This window comes from Callithrix jacchus, chromosome 9, assembly GCF_049354715.1.
Source record: "Callithrix jacchus isolate 240 chromosome 9, calJac240_pri, whole genome shotgun sequence".
Classification (NCBI taxonomy): Eukaryota; Metazoa; Chordata; class Mammalia; order Primates; family Cebidae; genus Callithrix; species Callithrix jacchus.
The window spans coordinates 110,035,608-110,054,488 of NC_133510.1; the positions used below are offsets into that span (position 1 = coordinate 110,035,608).

The following is an 18,881-nucleotide window of genomic DNA, read 5'->3' on the forward strand; positions in this document are numbered from 1 at the left end:
ATATTAGGAAAGGCTTTACTCAGTTTATAGACTTAAATGTTAAACTTATCCAAAAAGACCCTTATAGAAACATCCGGAACAATGTTTGACCAACAATATGGTTGGTCTGTGTCCCCTCCCAAATCTCATCTTGAGTTGTAATCCCCACGTGTCAAGGAAGGGGCCTGGTGGGAGGTGACTAGATCATGGGGGTGGTTTTCCCCATGCTGTTCTTGTGATAGTGAGTGAGTTCTCATGAGATCTGATGGTTTAAAAATGTGGCACATCCCCCCTTACTCTCTCTCCTGCCGCCATGTAAGATGTGCCTTGCTTCCCTTTTGCCTTCTACCATGATTAAAAATTTCCTGAGTTCTCCCCAGCCATGTGGCACTGTGAGCCAATTAAACCTCTTTCCTTTATAAATTACCCAGCCTCAGATAGTTCTTTATAGCAGTGTGAAAATGGATTAATACAACCAAATATCTGGGCATCCCATGGCATTGTCAAGTTGACATAAAAAATTAACCATCACAATCTACTCTTTGTCATCATCTTCTTAAACCATACTTAATCTCCAAATGAAGACAATATCCAAGTTATAATTCTGCCAGCTAACCTTCATACATCCAAAAAGGCACTAACTCCTTCCCTAGAAGAGGAGTCTTTGAGTGATACTTACTGTTCTCATTGATATCCCATAACTTAAAATACTATGATGTAAAAATAACAATACTTAAATACTATGACACAAAGTTAATACATCTATGTTGCATGATAAGGGAATAAAAGAGGGAAGAAAACAAAGACATTTGCCATACACATAAACATATTTATAACAAAATAAGGAGAAAATACTCTTGGCAATTATAGTTTTTGTTTCTGTAACTGGTCAGGTGATCATAGCTGGTCTTTATAACTACCTTCTTCCACTCCTTATTCTGTATTCCCTTTGCCTTTAACAAGCACGTCAGCTGGCTGTGGTTCTTTACCTTATGGGTAACCCAATATGTAATTCCCAGAGAGTCTGGGCCATTAGCAGTCCTGCCTGGATTAGGTTGTTGTAGTTTTCCTTTGGCCTCAATCACGGGGCATGGTAATACTAAGAGATGTCATAAGGGATTGCCTATATTCCAGACATGTTATTCCTCACCTCCACTGTGAAGTACTAGTCCAATTTCTCTTGGTAGTCAGGATTAATCACTCCAGCTAGAGTCATGAGGATCTCAAGGTAGCCAGGCAGCAGTCTTAAGTTCCAATAAAGTGAAATAATTTTTGTATCTCTTAGTGGAAGCATTCTTCCCTCTTGGGAAGAAGAGGTCTATGACCTCCAGGCCAGAAGAGGATAAAGTTGTAGAAAAGAAACAAAAAATTTTGCTAGTGCATCACTAGGAATAATAGTGAGTGATGTCCTCCCATTTTCACCTATTGGCCTCTGGCGTCATGAACTCTGAGTATGGAATACAGGAGAAACTGTGTCATATATTGGACACTGATTCAGAGCATCGACAGCCTCTGGAGAACCTTGCTCCAGTTCTTCAAGGTATTGTCACCTACCTGATACTGTAACTGAGTCTTCAAAAGGCCATTCCATCAAACTATCAAGCTAGCTGCTTCAGGATGTTGGAAGACAGGGTAAAATTAAGACCATGGAATTCCATGAGCATGGACCTATTGCTGTATTTCATTTGTCATGAAGTGAGTTCCTTGATTGGAAGCAATGCCGTGTGGAATACCACAACGGTGGGTAAGGCATTCTGAAATTCCACAGATGGTAGTTTTGGCAGAAGCATTGCATGCGGGGAAGTCAAATCTGCATCCAGATAAAGTTTCGATCCCAGTAAGAACAAAATGCTGCTCCTTCTGTGATAGAGGTGGTCTAATGTAATCAACCTGCTATCAGGTAGCTGGCTGATCATCCCAGAAATGGCGGCATATTAGGGCTCAATGATGGTCTCTGCTGCTGGCAGATTGAACACACAGCAGTTGTAGACAGGTCAGCCTTGGTGGGTAGAAGTCCATATTGCTGATTTCATTCATAACCTCCATCCCTGCCACCATGGCTACCTTGTTCACAAGCTCACTGGGCAGTGGCAGTGGAGGCTGTGGAAAGAGGCATGACTGGTATCCACAGAACAGGTCATCCTATCCCATCCCATCCCATCCACCTGATTATTAGAATCCTCTTCTGCTGAAATCCCACTTTGCTGAGCATTCGCGTAGGAACCAAATATCTTCATATACATATATATTTGGTGACAGAGTCTCACTCTGTTGCCTAGGCTGGAGTGCAGTGGCATGATCTCAGCTCACTGCAACCTCCACCTCCCGGGCTGGGTTCAAGTGATTCTCCTGCCTCAGCCTCCTGAGTAGCTGGGATTACAGGTGCCCTCCACCATATATAGCTATTTTTTTTTTTTTTTTTGTATTTTTACTAGAGATGGGGTTTCACCATGTTAGCCAGACTGGTCTTGAACTCCTGACCTCAGGCAATCCCCCCATCTTGGCCTCTGACAGTGCTAGGATTATAGGTGGAGCAACCACACCTGGCCATCTTCATATTTTTGCATTTTAAGAGTTCTACACATACGTTTTCTTCAAATTTCTGGTCACCAATTTCCCAACTGCTTCACTTTCAAGTCCCTGACCATCCAGCCATGCCACTGGCCAGGGCTCAAGAACTGGTATATAATTGCATGTTTGGCCATTTCTTGTGAACAACCAGATGCATGGCTCAAAGTTCTGCCCAGTGGGAGGATTTTCCTTCACCACTCTCTTTCAGGGATATCCCAGAAAGGGGCTGTAGTGCTGCAGCTGTCCCCTTTCCGGTGGTGCCTGCACATCATGCAAAACCATCTGTAAATCAGGCCTGAGTTTTCTCTTCTTCTGCCAACTGATTGTAGGAAACTCCTCATAAGGCTCTAGATGCAACTCAGAGAGAGAACGCAGTATAGCAGAAGTGGGGACCTTGGACATTTGGGCTCTCTCTTTTTTTTTTTTTTTTGAGATGGAGTTTCACTCTGTCACCCAGGCTGGAGTGCAGTGGTGCGATCTCGGCTCACTGCATCCTCCGCTTCACAGGTTCAAGTGATTCTCCTGCTTCAGCCTCCTGAGTAGCTGGGATTACAGGCACATGCCACTATGCCCAGCTAATTTTTGTATTTTGGGTAGAGACAGGGTTTGGTACGTAGGTGAGGCTGATCTCGAACTCCTGACTTTAAGCAATCTACCCACCTCAGCCTCCCAAAGTGCTGGGATTATAGATGAGAGCCACTGTGCTTGGCTGGGCTGATTCCTCATGTAACTTGCCTATGACACCAGTGACACCAGGGCCTAGTTGGGCCTGATCATGGATGTACCACTTTCATTTGATGATGAAGTGCTGCTGTGCACATCCAATTTATGGCTTGGTGGGTCAGATAATTCCCAGTTCATGATGGGCAGCTCAGGTTACATGGTAACTTGGTGGCCCAGGGTTAAGCATTCAGTCTCTACTAAAGCCCCAGTAGCAGGCCAAGAGCTTTTTCTCAAAAAAAAAAAAAAAAAAAAGAAAGGAACAGCAGCCGTAGTTACCTGCAGAGGATGGCAGAGCTTTGCTCCAACATCCTAAGGATGTACATTGCTGTTTCCCTATAGAGACCTGCCAAAGGCTGCAAACAGTATTCCTACTAGCCACTGATGCTTTAAGCACTATTAGATCTTCTTAATTATGTTCCCTAGTGGCAGAACAGCTTGCACAGCAGCCTGGACCTGTGCAGAACCTTTTCTTGCTCTGTGCCCCACTCACAGCGTTTTGGGTCACCATATTAGGAAGGGCAATCAGCTTCATCTAGTCTATTGACTTAAATGTTAAACTCAACAAAAAACACCCTCACAAAACACTCAGAATAGTATTTGACCAAATATTTGGGCACTCTGTGGCCCAGTCAAGTTGACTCATAAACTTAACCATCGGCCGGGCGCGGTGGCTCAAGCCTGTAATCCCAGCACTTTGGGAGGCCGAGGCGGGTGGATCACGAGGTCAAGAGATCGAGACCATCCTGGTCAACATGGTGAAACCTCGTCTCTACTAAAAATTACAAAAAATTAGCTGGGCATGGTGGCGCGTGCCTGTAATCCCAGCTACTCAGGAGGCTGAGGCAGGAGAATTGCCTGAACCCAGGGGGCGGAGGTTGCGGTGAGCCGAGATTGCGCCATTGCACTCCAGCCTGGGTAACAAGAGCGAAACTCCGTCTCAAAAAAAAAAAAAAAAAAAAAAAAAAAAAAAAAAAAACTTAACCATCTCCCTTAGCACCTTCAGAAAGAGTATGGTCCTGCTGACACCTTGATTTCGGATTCCTGGCCTCTAGAACTGTAAGAAAATGAATTTATATTGTTCTAAGCCCCTGAGTTTGTGGCTTAGAGTACCATTAACAAATGATATTACAGCATCCCTAGGAAATTAATGCAGGAGGTAAGCATTGGAACAGGAAATAGTTAAGGAGACAGTTTAGTAACTGATCAAGGCAAGAGACTATGATGGTTTAGGCCAGGCTGGAGGCATGCAGACAGTCAGAAGTGATGTATTTTGCAGTTATAGCTATCAGGGATTGCTGGTCCATTAAATGTAGTGAGAGCAGGAAGTGGTTTGAGGAACAGAAGAATCCTAGATTTGGGGCTTGAGTACCTCATTGGTTGAACGTATCATTTACTAAGACAGACAAGACTGAGAAAGGAGCAGAGTTTTCGGCAGGAAAATAAGAGTTCTCTTTTGGATTTTCTATGTCTGAGATGTTGGCTAAGGATTTAGGAGTTTGACTGGAGATGTCAGGGCTGGAGATGAAAGTTGAAGAGTCATCATAAAAGGAGGCATTCTGATAGGAGTGGAAGGCTCAGGGCTGGGATCTGGAATGCCCCAATATTTAGGGATAGAGCAGATGAGTAGAAGCTGGCAGTGGAAATGGGGAAGAAGTGAGTGATGAGGCCAATGAGAACACTTAGGAGGAAGTCAGGAAAAGACAAGAAAGAAGCGGGTTCAAGAGATGAGAGGTGCTGATCTCTTTAAGCAATCTACCCACCTCGGCCTCCCAAAGTGCTGGGATTATAGATGTGAACCACTGTGCTTGGCTGGGCTGATTCTTCATGTAACCAGTGACACCAGGGCCTAGTTGGGCCTGATCATGGATGTACCACTTTCATTTGATGATGAAGTGCTGCTCTGCACATCCAGTTTGTGGCTTGGTGGGTCAGATAATTCCCAGTTCATGATGGGCAGGACAATAAGGAGGTAAGCATTGGAACAGGAAATGGTAGTACCTCAGAGAGGTTGAGAGGAACATTAGATTGAGTGACACCAATGAAGTCCTTGGTGACCATAACACAAGCATATTCTGATCTGTGTTCTGGGCGGGTGGGTATACAAAGCACACATGTGTTGAGCAGAAATTATGATGTAAGGAAGAGGAGATCACAGCGGATGAAAACTACGCTACCTGGGATGGTCTTGTTGATGTTCTCCACCCCATTCCCACTATGCTGTCTTGCTAAGGCATTTCTTTCCTCTTATGATTTTTCCCTTCCCTGCTATATCTTTCCATGCTGGATTTAGAGACTTAGTGATGTTAAGTTTGCTAAGGATCAGCTAATTCCCAGTTCATGATGGGCAGCCCAGGTTACATGGTAACTTGGTGTTCATGGTTAAGCAATAAACCTCTATTTGTTTAAGCCACTATTATTCAGGTTTTCTGTTATACGTTGCAAATTACAGTCCTGATACCCAAAGAAGAAATTGGTGAGCTGTAGAGAAGAAATTTGGAATTAGCCTATCTAACTTCAAAGTTCCTATACTTAATCACTATATTGCATAGAGGCTAAGCACATTTGGAAGCTGTCTCCCAACTTAATCATGTATCATGAGCATTTTCTCATAACATGATGTCTCATGACATGAAAAACATAAACATAAAAACATAAAAACTCTCCGTAATGTTTTCATAACATTAAAATCTCCTTATAAGCATGATTTTTGTGATTGTTTAATGTTCAGTTGTATGGCCTTTTGGCTATTGAAAACAGCCTGTGGTCAACATCTTTGTGCATATAATCTTATCTGGCCTCCCAACTGTGTGTTGAGAGTTGTCCTGAAATGAAATTGCTGGGTTAAAGATATGAACTTTTTTTTTTTTTTTTGAGATGGAGCTCTGTCACCAGGCTAGAATGCAGTGGCATGATCTCAGCTCACTGCAACCTCCACCATCTGGGTTCAAGCAGTTCTCCTGCCTCAGCTTCCTGAATAGCTGGAACTACAGGCACGCATCACCATGCCTAGCTAATTTTTGTATTTTTAGTAGAGACAAGGTTTCACCATGTTGGCCAGGATGGTCTTGATCTCTTGACCTCACGATCTGCCCGTCTTGGCCTCCCAATGTGCTGCAATTACAGGCATGAGCCACTGCACCCGGCAAGGTATGAACAAACATTTCTAAGGCTATCTATTCTTTTTTTTTTTTTTTTAAGATGGAGTTTCACTCTTGTTACCCAGACTGGAGTACAATGGCGCAATCTCAGCTCACCGCAACCTCTGCCTCCTGGGTTTAGGCAATTCTCCTGCCTCAGCCTCCTGAGTAGCTGGGATTACAGGCACGCGCCACCATGCCCAGCTAATTTTTTGCATTTTTAGTAAAGACGGGGTTTCAGCATGTTGACCAGGATGGTCTCCATCTTTTGACCTCGTGATCCACCCGCCTCGGCCTCCCAAAGTACTGGGATTATAGGCTTGAGCCACCGTGCCCGGCCCAAAGCTATCAATTCTTAAGGCTAGATTTCTTTTCATAATGTTTATGGATTCCTTAATTCGTACATGCCATAGTTTTGCATACATACTGGGAATGTAGTAAAGAGTTGAGCTGGCTGGAATGGTTAGAATTGAATAACTTCGGGTGACTTATCTTGTGTGGAGAAAATGGGACCCAGGTGGGTAACAGGTGGACGAGAAGCTGGGACTATTCAGTTCACCCTGCTTGATTCATGTAATTGAGGGGAAAAGTGTACATCAAAATGGAAATATGTCAGTGGCTGTTTCTAAATGGAAGCCACAGCAGACAATGGTGGCTGATCTCATGCCCATATTCCAGGTTCCAACCCCCATCCACGATCTCCTTAACTTATCTACAACCTGAGTTCTTCCTCTTCCAGCCAGGTGTGGCCATGTGACACAGTTATGTCCAACGAGATGAAAGCAAAGTCTGCTGTGGGGGACTTTCAGAAAAGCTTTTCTATATCTGATTTTTAAAGGGTTGGATTGAGCTGACATACCATTTTTATTCCTTTTTTCTTTTTCCTGTCCAGAATATTATGTTATACCTCAGGATGCAGCAGCCTCCTTGAAACAGACTATGAGGAGCCAAACATGGGAACAAAATCCAACTTGTAAAGTCAGGACACTTACTGACTTATTTATTTATTTAAATCATATTTATTGAGCATCTAATATGTACATCTAATATCCACAACTGCAGTAACACTTACATACTGCCCACTGTACTATGCCAGTAGTTTGCACTATTAATCCTTTCAATAGGCTTGGGAGGTGGGGCTATTACTTTCATCTCCATTTTACAGATAAGAAAACTGGAGAACTAGGGAGAGATTAAGTAATTTTCCCAATGTCACACAGCTAATAAGTAGCAGAGCCAAGGTTTAATAAGATTCAATAAGAGCCAGTAAGTAGCAGCAGTCCAGGCAGCCTGGTGCTACCATTGCTGCACTTAACCATTGTGCCACCCAGTCTGGGTCCTGGCATCATTTCTGAGGAGTTGCACCTTCTTGAGACTATCTATATTTGTATTTCTATGTATGAAAAATAAATCTCTGCTTGCTTGTATTTCTTATTACACATGAAAAATAAACCCCTATTTGTTTAAGCCACTATTATTTAGGTTTTCTGCTGTATGTCGCAAGTACAGTCCTGACACGCAAGCTGTAGGGTAGCTAATATCTTACATCCTTTTATGTGGCTTTGTACTACATCACTTTTCTTCTCCTGTTAGAATGTTAGCTCAACAAAGACAAGGACTACAACAACTTTGTATATTACTGTACCTCAACACAGTACCTCGTACATATTAGATGCTCAATAAATATATTTTGAGTACATGGATAAGTCAATTAATGATTGGTAGCTAAGACTGTAATAAATTTGGTCTCCTGCTCATGCTTTTTACTCAGCATTACACTAATTTGCATCCTCTGAGTATAGGCTAGCAAAGGGAGAGGACAGGAGCACTGCTTCGTGGCCATGCCGGTCTAATCTGGCATAAAAAACACACTCTGAATAAAATCACCAAGTCAAGGAACCGTTGAGAGGGAAGTGTATTTTGGGGTATTCTGTTTCCCTGCAGTCTTTTCTCCCCTTTCAGCCCTGTCTTTAGCTATCAGTTTCTTACTTTCTTTTAATTCGATATTACCTCTAACATCGATTTATCCTTTTGATTTATGTTTTCATATGTGCTCTTTTCTTCTTCCTTGTCTCTCCTTATTTCCCAGGACATTCTGCACAATTCCTCTCCACTTCTGATAGAGTGATTTCTCGAAGGTATAGAAAACTGTTTGCTACCCTATAATGTACCCTGCTTGTGCCATCCTCACCACTTATTTCAATTTCCTGGTGTGATTTATCCAGCAATCAGACCATTGCCCAAAATTGGCTTTGCGAAAAGGCTTAATGGGTTTGTCTTACCCCTTCAGGGACTACTCCTGATTATCATCCAGGGAAGCTCACGTCTCCATTTTGCTGATCCTTCTCTTGGGTCACATCAGCCACGAGAGCCATTTTGTTTAATACCAAATTGAACCATTAATTCCCAGAGTAACGTGCATGCAATATGTGTAAGGAGTCACGTACCTCCTCGTTGGCAGGAAGGGATTCTGTTTCTTCCCTTAGATGTGGCTTGCTTTTTTTCCCTGTGATGGAGCGGAGAGAGCCTTAGAAATCGGTGAGCTGGAGCCTAGGCTCAGCTCTGTGCAAGATGTTGGTCTTGAGAAGTCTTTGACCCCCTTCGGACCTCTGTTTCCTAACCCCAGAGAGTCGAGAGTTGAACTCAGTGTACCCTAAGTTATTATCTGGCCCTGTAATTTATGGTTTAATAAGCAAGAAATGACAAAATAACTTTTAAAAATCAATATTACAAAGGCAACCTCACTCATCTATTGGGGAAAAGGCTTGGACCTTCCCTATAAACATTTAAAATAAAACTAATCACTTCAATTTCATGGGTCAAGTTCAGAAAAATAGATGGGAAGGATCAAATAACAGGGAACATCAGAAATACAGGACTCAAGAGTAGCTTAATGGCAGGAATTCAAGAACAAAGGGGTCAAGCCCAACCAGTGGACTTGGGTGAGACATAAGGGAAACAGCTTTTTGGAAAAAAAACTTTCTTTTTAATTGGCGAATTTTCCCAAACGTTTTTTAAAAATCGATATATGATAATTGTACATGTTTATGGGACATGTGATATTTGGATACCTGCATACAATGTGTAATGATCAAACCAGGGTAATAAGGGGCAAATTTTGTGTCTTTCCTAGTGATAACCCACAGATCACATTTGACAGGCTTCCAAATTAACTGCCTGGGGAAGGTCTTATGATTCATGGCTTACATCCTGTTCTTCACTAAAGAATCTTACCATCAATCCCTCTAATCTTTTCCTGAGTTCCTCAAACTGTTGTTACACTGATTAATACGTAACCTACTGACACTGAAAAGGACACTGCTTTGTTTCTGTATCATGAAGTTTTACTTACTGTCTTGCCTGTAAAACATTTTAGCCTGTATGTTGTCATCTGTAGCCAGTGATTGTAACCTCAGTATTGTACTCTCCAACAACAAAGGACAGCTTCAATATGAGGAGTCCCCTCCCTTCTCCTCAGCTTTCTTATAAAAGCATTTTAAGCAGGAAGTCTGTGGGCAGTTTGCCAAATGACGAAGGCTACTAGCTTAGCCTGGGTTTTTAACATTGAAAAAAGTGAGATGCAGTCAGATCCAGTTTACATTTTAAAGATGGAAGTGACCAGACTTAACATGAGATGAGGAAGGGAAAAAAAGAAATATTATTTGTTTCTAGCTGCTGCCATGGCTCGGGGGTTATAGAAGCCATTGAGCTTGCAATGATGTGCTCCTCTGACCTGGCAGACACTTTATTCAGAGTGAGGTAAACGTAGGTACCCCTGTCTGAATAAGGGAGGGATGGTCACAAGGATGGAAACATCATAACAGACTTCAGAACCCGCTCAGCTTTGTCGGAGTGTCTTCCTGGGTTGATTCTCAAATTTGGCTAACCATCAACCTTTATCAACTGATTTCTGCCTCCACAGCCTTAATTTTGGTTGAACACAAGTTCTCCTGTTTGTACTGTCTTGTTTACTGACCCCCTCCACCTATTCCCCAGATATATGTTTTTATATTTGCTATTTAAAGATTTTTGTTATATTTGTTATAGAAAGATACATTTTCATAGGAAATTTATAAAATAACAAACTATGCATTGCTTTCTTATTCTTTGCCCATGAACATATTCTAGTATGTTTGGCCTTCCTGGGCTATAGAATCTAATCAGCAGGTAGCTATAGTTGCTGTGCTCTCAGGTTAATGTCCAGATGGCAATAGATGAATGAGTTCCTGACATTCTCTACTCCAAGTTTCCTTCTAGACAGTGATGCCAATGGAAAGAGCAGGTGAATGACACAGATATGCTGTCATATGCTTTATTATCTGCACGGACTGTATCTGAAGTCAGTAGGGGAAATGAGAAAGTCATTTGGAACCCGGAACTTTTGAAGTACACAGGCTCAACTTAGGCCAGTTATACGTAACTCCCATATGTTCCCTCTACTACACACAGCCTTCCCAGACGTTTCTCTGACTTTCTTCCACGTGGAGCCAGTTAGACCATGCGTGGCTCTTTGAACTTCATTTGCATGGAGTTTTCTCATTATAAAGTACAGATCCCATAACTGAAGTGCGGTTGTTGGGAGGGTTCATTTTATGCATCAAACTGGCTGAGCAACAGTCCCCAGGTATTTAGTCCAATATTATTCTCAATGTTTCTGCAAAGGTGTTCTTTTTCTGATGACATTTAAATCGGTGGGTTTAGAGTAAAGCAAATTGCCCTCCATATTGTGGATGGAACTCATTCAGTCAGTTGAAGGCCTTCATAGAACAAAGACTCACCTCCCCGAGCAAGAAGGAACTCTGTTAGCAGAGTGCCTCAAACTGCACTCAAACTGCAACTGTTCCCGGAGCCTCCAGCTGCCGGCCTCCCCTATTGGATTTTGGACGCACCAAGGCTCCACAATCACATGAGCCAATTCCTTGAAATAAATCTCTCTTTTCTATATATATAGATATACACATCCTGTTGGTTCTTTTCCTCTGGAGAACCCTGACTAATACAGATTTCCACAGCTAGTCTTGCCCACAGAAAGCCCCTAGGAAGACAGAAACGGAAAACTTCTGGCCTTGAAGTGCAGGTGCTGATAATGGAAGATTACCTTGGTGCAGAATTTCAAGGCTTGAAACTGGGACCTGAAGCTTAGACGACATGACTGACTGAGAAGCAGAACTGCTGCCTTATATGGTAATATTTGTTTCTAGCTGCTGCCATGGCTGGGGGTTTATAGAAGCCATTGAGCTTGCAATGATCTGCTCCTCTGACCTGGCTGACATTTTATTCAGAGTGGGCTAAATGTAGGAGCCCCTCTCTGAGATAAGGGAGAGATGGAGAGCCAAGTCTGCTCTCCGTACCCATGCCTGCTTTGGGAGCTGTCCTAAAGAGGAGTAATTTGAGTCTCTGATGCCATTCTCACCTAGCCTGGAACCCAGATCAAGCTATAAGGTCTGCTAAGCACATGCAGGAATACCAAGTGCTGTGGTTGTCTCCCTCACACAGAGACCTGCTCTTCCATTTGGTCAGCCTCTAGCTGCTCCTGGCTACCTCACCTTCTTGGTCACAAGAATGCAAACGTGCAGTTTCTAGTTTCCACTTTCTTGTTTCACCTGTTTGTTCACAAGATCTTTGTGGCTTGTACTTATTGCCTTAAATTCACAGAGTCTGTATCTATTCTTTATTCCTGAATCCTTTTCCTTCTGTAATATTATTGATTCTTTCTCTAATCAGTGTTGCTCATTCAATAGTTAAAGAAAAACAAATCACCTATGATTCTACTATCCAGGGACAGTCCCTATTAGTATATGGGCCTGGGCAACGAAGTGAATGGAATGCCATTTACTGACATTGGAAGACTGGGAGAAGAGCATGTTTCAGGGGTGGGTATTAAGATGTAGGGGAAACTAAGAATTCAGTTTTTTACAGTGTTGAGATACCTATTAGACATTCAAATGCAAAAGTAGAGTAACAAGAGGTCTGGAATTCAGAGCAGAAACCTAAGTCAGAGACAGATAAAGTCATTGGCGTATAGATGGAATTTAAATTCATGGGGCAGGATGAGTTCACTGAGAAAGTATATACAGAGTATAGGCCTGAGGACTAAGTTCTGGGGCACTACAATGTCCAGAAGTGGGGAAGATCAGGAAGAACCAGTAAAAGAAAAGACTAAGAGAGTGAACAGGGAAGTAGGAGAACAGGAAAGAGTCGAGTTTCAGAAGCCAAGTGAAGGAAGAATTTCAAGAAGATGCAAGCCATCAATTATGTTAAATGCTGCTGATAAGGTCTAGAAAGATGAGGACCGGGAATTAGCCAATAGACTTGGCAACATGAAAGTCATTGGTGACTTTGACAAGAGCAATTTTGGTGGAACAGAAACTAATTAGAAGGGATTCTGGAAAGATGGAAGGAGGCACAGTGGAGACACTGAGTCTAGATAAGTCTTTCTTTTTTTGTCTTCTGTAAAATGGGTTAATAACAGCACTCATCTCATGGAATTGTATTGAAGACTGGAATATTTCTAAGAATAGAGTTTGTTTACACACAATTGCAATTGAGGTACCCATCAGTTTTCTTCCTGCTGTTTTCTAGTCAATAAAAAAGCATTTTCTTGGGCCAGGACAGTAATCCCAGCACTTTGGGAGGCCAAGGCGGGTGCATCATGAGGTCAAGAGATCGAGACCATCCCGGTCAACATGGTGAAACCCCATCTCTACTAAAAATACAAAAAGTTAGCTGGGCGCGGTGTGAGCGCCTATAATCCCAGCTACTCAGGAGGCTGAGGCAGGAGAATTGCCTGAACCCAGGAGGCAGAGGTTGTAGTGAGCCAAGATCGCGCCATTGCACTCCAGCCTGGGTAACAAGAGCGAAACTCCGTCTCAAAAAAAAAAAAGCATTTTCTTACATCCAGACAGCCACCATTATTCAGCCTAGGATATGAGTTATGAGGGAAAGGTGATTGAGCCATTCAACTTTGATTCCATTTTTGTTTTCAATATGAAATTTTGCTTGGTGAAAGGATTTCAGTGTTTTCTTATTTTTGTTTAGTTTTGATGACAAAGTTTGAAAAACATAGTTGTGAATGAACATTTAAGGGTATAGTCTTTCTAGGAGTTCTGCATAAGGGAGGGGAGAGATGCAGTGTGGGATGGAGGAGCACATGGTGGGTAGAGGGAGGATTTTTTTAAGATGGAAGATATTGGCTGGGCACTGTAGCTCACGCATGTAATCCCAGCATTTTAGGAGGTTGAGGTGGGTGGATCACCTGAGGTCAGGAGTTTGAGACCAGCCTGGCCAACATGATGAAACCCCATTTCTACTAAAAATACAAAAATTAGCTGGGCATGGTAGTGGGCATCTATAATGCCAGCTTGTTGGAAGGCTGAGGCAGGAGAATCGCTTGGACCTGGGAGGCAGCGGTTGCAGTGAGCTGAGATCATGCCATTGCATTCCAGCCTGGGTAACAAGAGCAAAACTCTGTCTCAAAAAAAAAAAAAAGAAGTTATTAAACAGCATGTTTGATGCTGATAATGACAATCATATCACTGTATTCCATTTGTAGGTATACCATAGTTTATTTAGCCAATCCTGCATCAGAAGACATTTTATGTCTCAGACTTTTCCTATTATAAATAATGCTGCGATAAACATCTGCACTATTTCAATGCAAGTGACAAATCCAACTTGAAAAATAACTGGCCATCCCTGGACCAAAAAATAATGATTGATTAAGGGGGTGGGAACTCTCACAGGTCCAGTTTGGGTCAGGTGTCCAGCCTGCTTCCTACAATCAGTGGTGGGCAGGGGGCCTGGGATTGTTCTGGATAGAATTCAAAAAGCATTTACTGCAACACTCTTGTATATCAATCATTGCATTTCTAATTATTTTGTAGCATAAATTCCCAAGTGAAACCACTGGGTCAAATAGTATGAATATTTTGACAGCTCTTACCAAGCTTTTTGCCAATCTTTATTCTCACATACTGAGTATTAGAAAATCATTCCATGCCCCTTCCTCATCTCAGCATTTACTACTATTTAAAAAAAATTCAAGTATTTGAAAAGTGGAAAGTGGTTTCTCATTATTGTTATATTTTTTAAAAAACCAGTAAGCCTAAATTCAGGTAAAAATTGGCAGTAACCGACATATGCATTAATAGTCCACTCGCTGGGGTGTTTAACATGGTGGAACTAAAAGGTGCTGGTCTTCCAGTCACCAGAGGCCTGACAGGCAGATATGTCCCCTTACAACAGCAGGAAGGCATGTTTCAAAACACAGCCTCAGAGGCTTGACTTTTTCTTACAACCTTCCAGCTTGAATTGTTGGAGAACAGAAGAAGGACTCAATTCCTTTGCCTCAGGGTCTCAGCCAAAAGAAGCCAAGGACACTCTTAGGAAGCCTGTCCCAGTGCACTGGAAAGGAAATTTCAGCCTCAGCTTGGGATTTCTTTTGTGTCCTCCAGGCACCGCAGTGACTGCCCGTCAGCTGCAAGAGAACATGCCTAGGGCCAGAGAGTAGCAGCTGATGGTGGAAAGCTGATGGTGCTCAGCTCATCTCCCCTCTCCCAGATGCTTACTTAGGTGTCAGTGTGGTCCGTGGTGTCACCTTCTGTTCCAGGAACTTCTAGCCTTGGCTTCTGAGTCACTAGCACCTGGACAGTGTTCCCAGGTTATCCACTGAGATGACTGAATTCCTCAAGAGAGAAAAATGACCCTTTATTCCAAAAGAGGGAGAGGAAGAGGAGAGAATTTCAACTTTAAAACTTCTTCTCAAATTATGTGGAAGAGCTCCATCCTTCATCTCACCACTACACCGCACCAGAACAAAGCGGTTGGGTTTGCTTTTTTTTCTGGGACCATGATTTTGATTCCTTTATTCTATTTGGGCAAGCCATGTGACCTCTGTGCTTCCAAATTTGTAAAATGAGGAGAATAATGGGTATCACTATCTCTTGGGTATCATTAATGCCCTTATGAGTAGATTTATACAGTGTTTGCTTCTAACAGATAATAGCATTGAAAAACTAAGATGTATTGCACTGTGTCTTTTAAAAAAATCATTTCATTTTTAATTTTTAAATTAAGATGGGGGTAAGGATTTGTAAAGGCAGGGAGGTGAAGGTTACAGGTGAAGTTACAAATTAATACATGGGGGTCATACATTGGTTTGACCTAAAAAGGCAGAACATCTTGAAGCAGGGAGCCCACAGGTCACAGGTGGATTCGACTTTCTGACTTGCAATGCGTTAAGGAGGCAAAGCTTTGTTTAAAAATTAGTGATCAGCAGAAAATAACGTTAGCTCTGGCTTGTGGGTGTGACCTCCTCTAGGCCCCTCAGGAAGAAGTTAAGAACAGAGAACAGTGGGCAGAGTTCGGTCCTTAATTTCTCCTTATGTGAAACTTACGTGCCAGTGGATCCATTTGATGGGGGTCTGGGTTTCTGGAAAACAACTCAAGGACATATGTTAAGATGCTGTCTTTGGTTTCTTTAAATTTTTTAACTTTTATTTTTAATACATAGGGTCTTGTTTGTCAGCCAGGATGGAGTGCAGTGGTAGGATCATAGTTCAATACAGCCTCGAACTCCTGGACTCAAGTTATCCTCAAACCTTAGCCAAGACTACAGATGCACACCCCACCATACCAAGCTAATTAAATTTTTTTTTTTGGTAGAGATGAGGTCTTGCTGTGTTGCCCAGGCTAGTCTTGAAATCCTGGCCTCAAGGGATCCTCCTGCCTTGGCCTCCCAGATTGCCAGGTACAGCTGTGAGCCACTATAGCAGGCCTGTTATAGTTAGTTTCTGTAGGGAACCAAACAATATTGTGGCTCTAATTTCATCAGGTATTAAGTTACTATTACCTTCTTGCTTATCAAGCTACTATTTACTTTTCAAGTGTAGCTAGGTACCTGGAATTTCCCTTGAAGGAACTTGAGATTTTCTGTTATTTCCTTGCTTGGGGTGACTCACGGACCCCTAACACAGGTCCCTGCTCCATCTCAAAGCGGGTGAATATATCATCTGGGCCCCAGTGCCTGACTGCCTGGTTCTATCATGAGCTTCTTTATTAATAACCCCTCTTCCCCAGGTGTCCATCCAGATCATGTTCCTTCCCTGCCCTGATCAAAATCGAGGGTAGACTCTGATAATTAATTTTAGTCCACGAGACATCTCTCTGAAGCCTATTTGCAATTTAAGCCTTATCTTGAGTGGTAAAATAAAGCTCTGGCCACTCTCCCAGGAATTTTAGGCATCAGCAACCAGGAAAGTCTTTTTCTCAAGCAGCCAGCATTATCAGTGCTCTTAATATTGCAGTATTTTAGTGACAGCTCTTGGAGGAGGCCAGACCTGAACAGAATAGTAATTCCAAGTCAGATGCATAAGATGACATATCAGTTAGGAATTGTGTTCAGCTGCTAATGGCAGAGACCCAACCACAACCAAGTGGCAGTTTATTCTTTCACATAGAAGAAGTCTGTGGGTGAACAGTTCAGAGGAGGTATGGTATCTATGATACTATTAGGGACCTAGGTGTATTTTCTGCTCTATCATCCTCAGCATAGAACTTCCATCTTCAAAGTAGTCCCACGGACCCAATATGGCTCCTGGAAGTCCAGCCATAACATCCTCTCTCCAGAAAGGAGGAAGAGAAAGAGCACGAAAAAAAGGGAGGCACCATCTTGCTGAATTAGTCTTCTTAGTCCTTTGTTTGTCTTTTGTTTTTTGAGACAGGGTCTCTGTGGCCGAGGCTGGAGTGCAGTGGCATGATAAGCTGCACTGCAGCTTCAACTTCCCTGGGCTCAGGCAATCCTCCCACCTTGGTCTCCGGAGTAGCTGGGACTGCAGGCATGTGCCACCACAACCAGTTAAGTTTTGTATTTTTTTTTTGTAGAGATAGAGTTTCACCATGTTGCCTAGACTGGTCTTGAACTCATGGGCTTAAGTGATCTGCCCACTTTAGCCTCCCAAAGGACTAGGATTACAGGCATGAGCCACTGCATCTGGCCTGAGTTAGTCTTCTTTATGGAACTCTCCTGAAAGCCCTATCCAAAGATTTCTATTTACATCTCCCTAGCTGCAAGGGAAGCTGGGGAAGGTAGACTTCTAGCTGAACGCATTGCGGCCCTGAAATAAATCAGAATTCTGTTGTGCTAATAGATAAGATGAAAAAGGATAATGGATAGAAACACTGCTATATCTACCATAGATACGATTTCTTTTAAACCAGGTATGTTCTCTGTTTTGCTTTGTTTTTTTAGGGCTGAGTAGGTGGATATATGCCAATTCACTTGGGTGACTTAAGTCATCATCAAAAAATAAATGGTGTCCCTCCCAGCTGATTAGTTTTATTTTTTCAGCCAGATTAAAGGTCTGAATAACAGGAGATTATATTTAAAAAAAGACATTGTCATGAATTCCTTGCCTACTCCTATGTCCTGAATGGTTTTAACCTAGATTTTCTTCTAGGGTTTTTATGGTGTTAGGTCTTATGTGTAAGTCTTTAATCCATCTGGAGTTAATTTTAGTGTAAGGTATCAGAAAGGGGTCCAGTTTCTGCTTTCTGCACATTGCTAGCCAGTTTTCCCAACACCATTTATTAAACAGGGAATCCTTTCCCCATTACTTGTTTTTGTGCTCCCTACACACTGGGGTCTTTTGGGGGGAATAGGGGAGTGACAGTGGGGGGTGGGGAGTTGGGGAGAGATAGCATGGGGAGAAATGCCAGATATAGGCGAAGGGGAGGAAGGCAGCAAATCACACTGCCACGTGTGTACCTATGCAACTATCTTGCATGTTCTTCACATGTACCCCAAAACCTAAAATGCAATTAAAAAAAATAATAAAATAAAAAATAAAAAAGACATTGTAATTTTCTCCTCAAATTTATTTCCATGCCTTTAACTGGTACTTCCTACTTGGTAGTTTCACTGCAGTTGAATTTTAAACCTACCATTCTTCTCAAGTTGCTCCTATGAATGTCTTCAATGACTTTCCAATGGCTAGATTTAAGAACCCACTTCAGGACTCATCTTTCTTAAACACCCCATGGCTTTTGATACCAGTGACCACTCCTAGGATTTCAAAACCATCCACTCCCTGTGGCTCCTAGGTCTCTTTCAATTCTTTCTTCATTGTCTCTCTGTGTAGACGTTTCTTTGTTTTCTGACTCCAGGGTTCTATCCCCAAACCCTCTTCTCTTTCTCCAACACTCTTCCAGAGAGATGTCAGTCATTCCAATGACTATATGCTGAGAATGCCAAGTCTGTATTTGCAGCTCAAATGTCTCTCTGGAGATCCTGCATTATATATTTAAAGGCTTCCTGGGTATCTTCATTTGGAAGGCCCACGGATAACTCTTAGAGGTTCAAAAGTTAGCTTACTGTCCTCCCCAAATTCATTCCTCTTCTTCCTTTTTCTGTTTAGGCACCCCTGCCCTCTCTAGATACCCAGCTTGAAACTTGGAGACCATCCTCATTCTCCA

General features: G+C 42.5%; 1 long non-coding RNA gene across 1 annotated transcript in view; it reads right to left on the minus strand.

The window, feature by feature from the left end:
- The window catches only part of LOC144577791 (uncharacterized), a 39,162-nt gene that overhangs the window by 14,735 nt on the left and 5,546 nt on the right, over positions 1-18,881 (minus strand). The window lies entirely within an intron of this gene.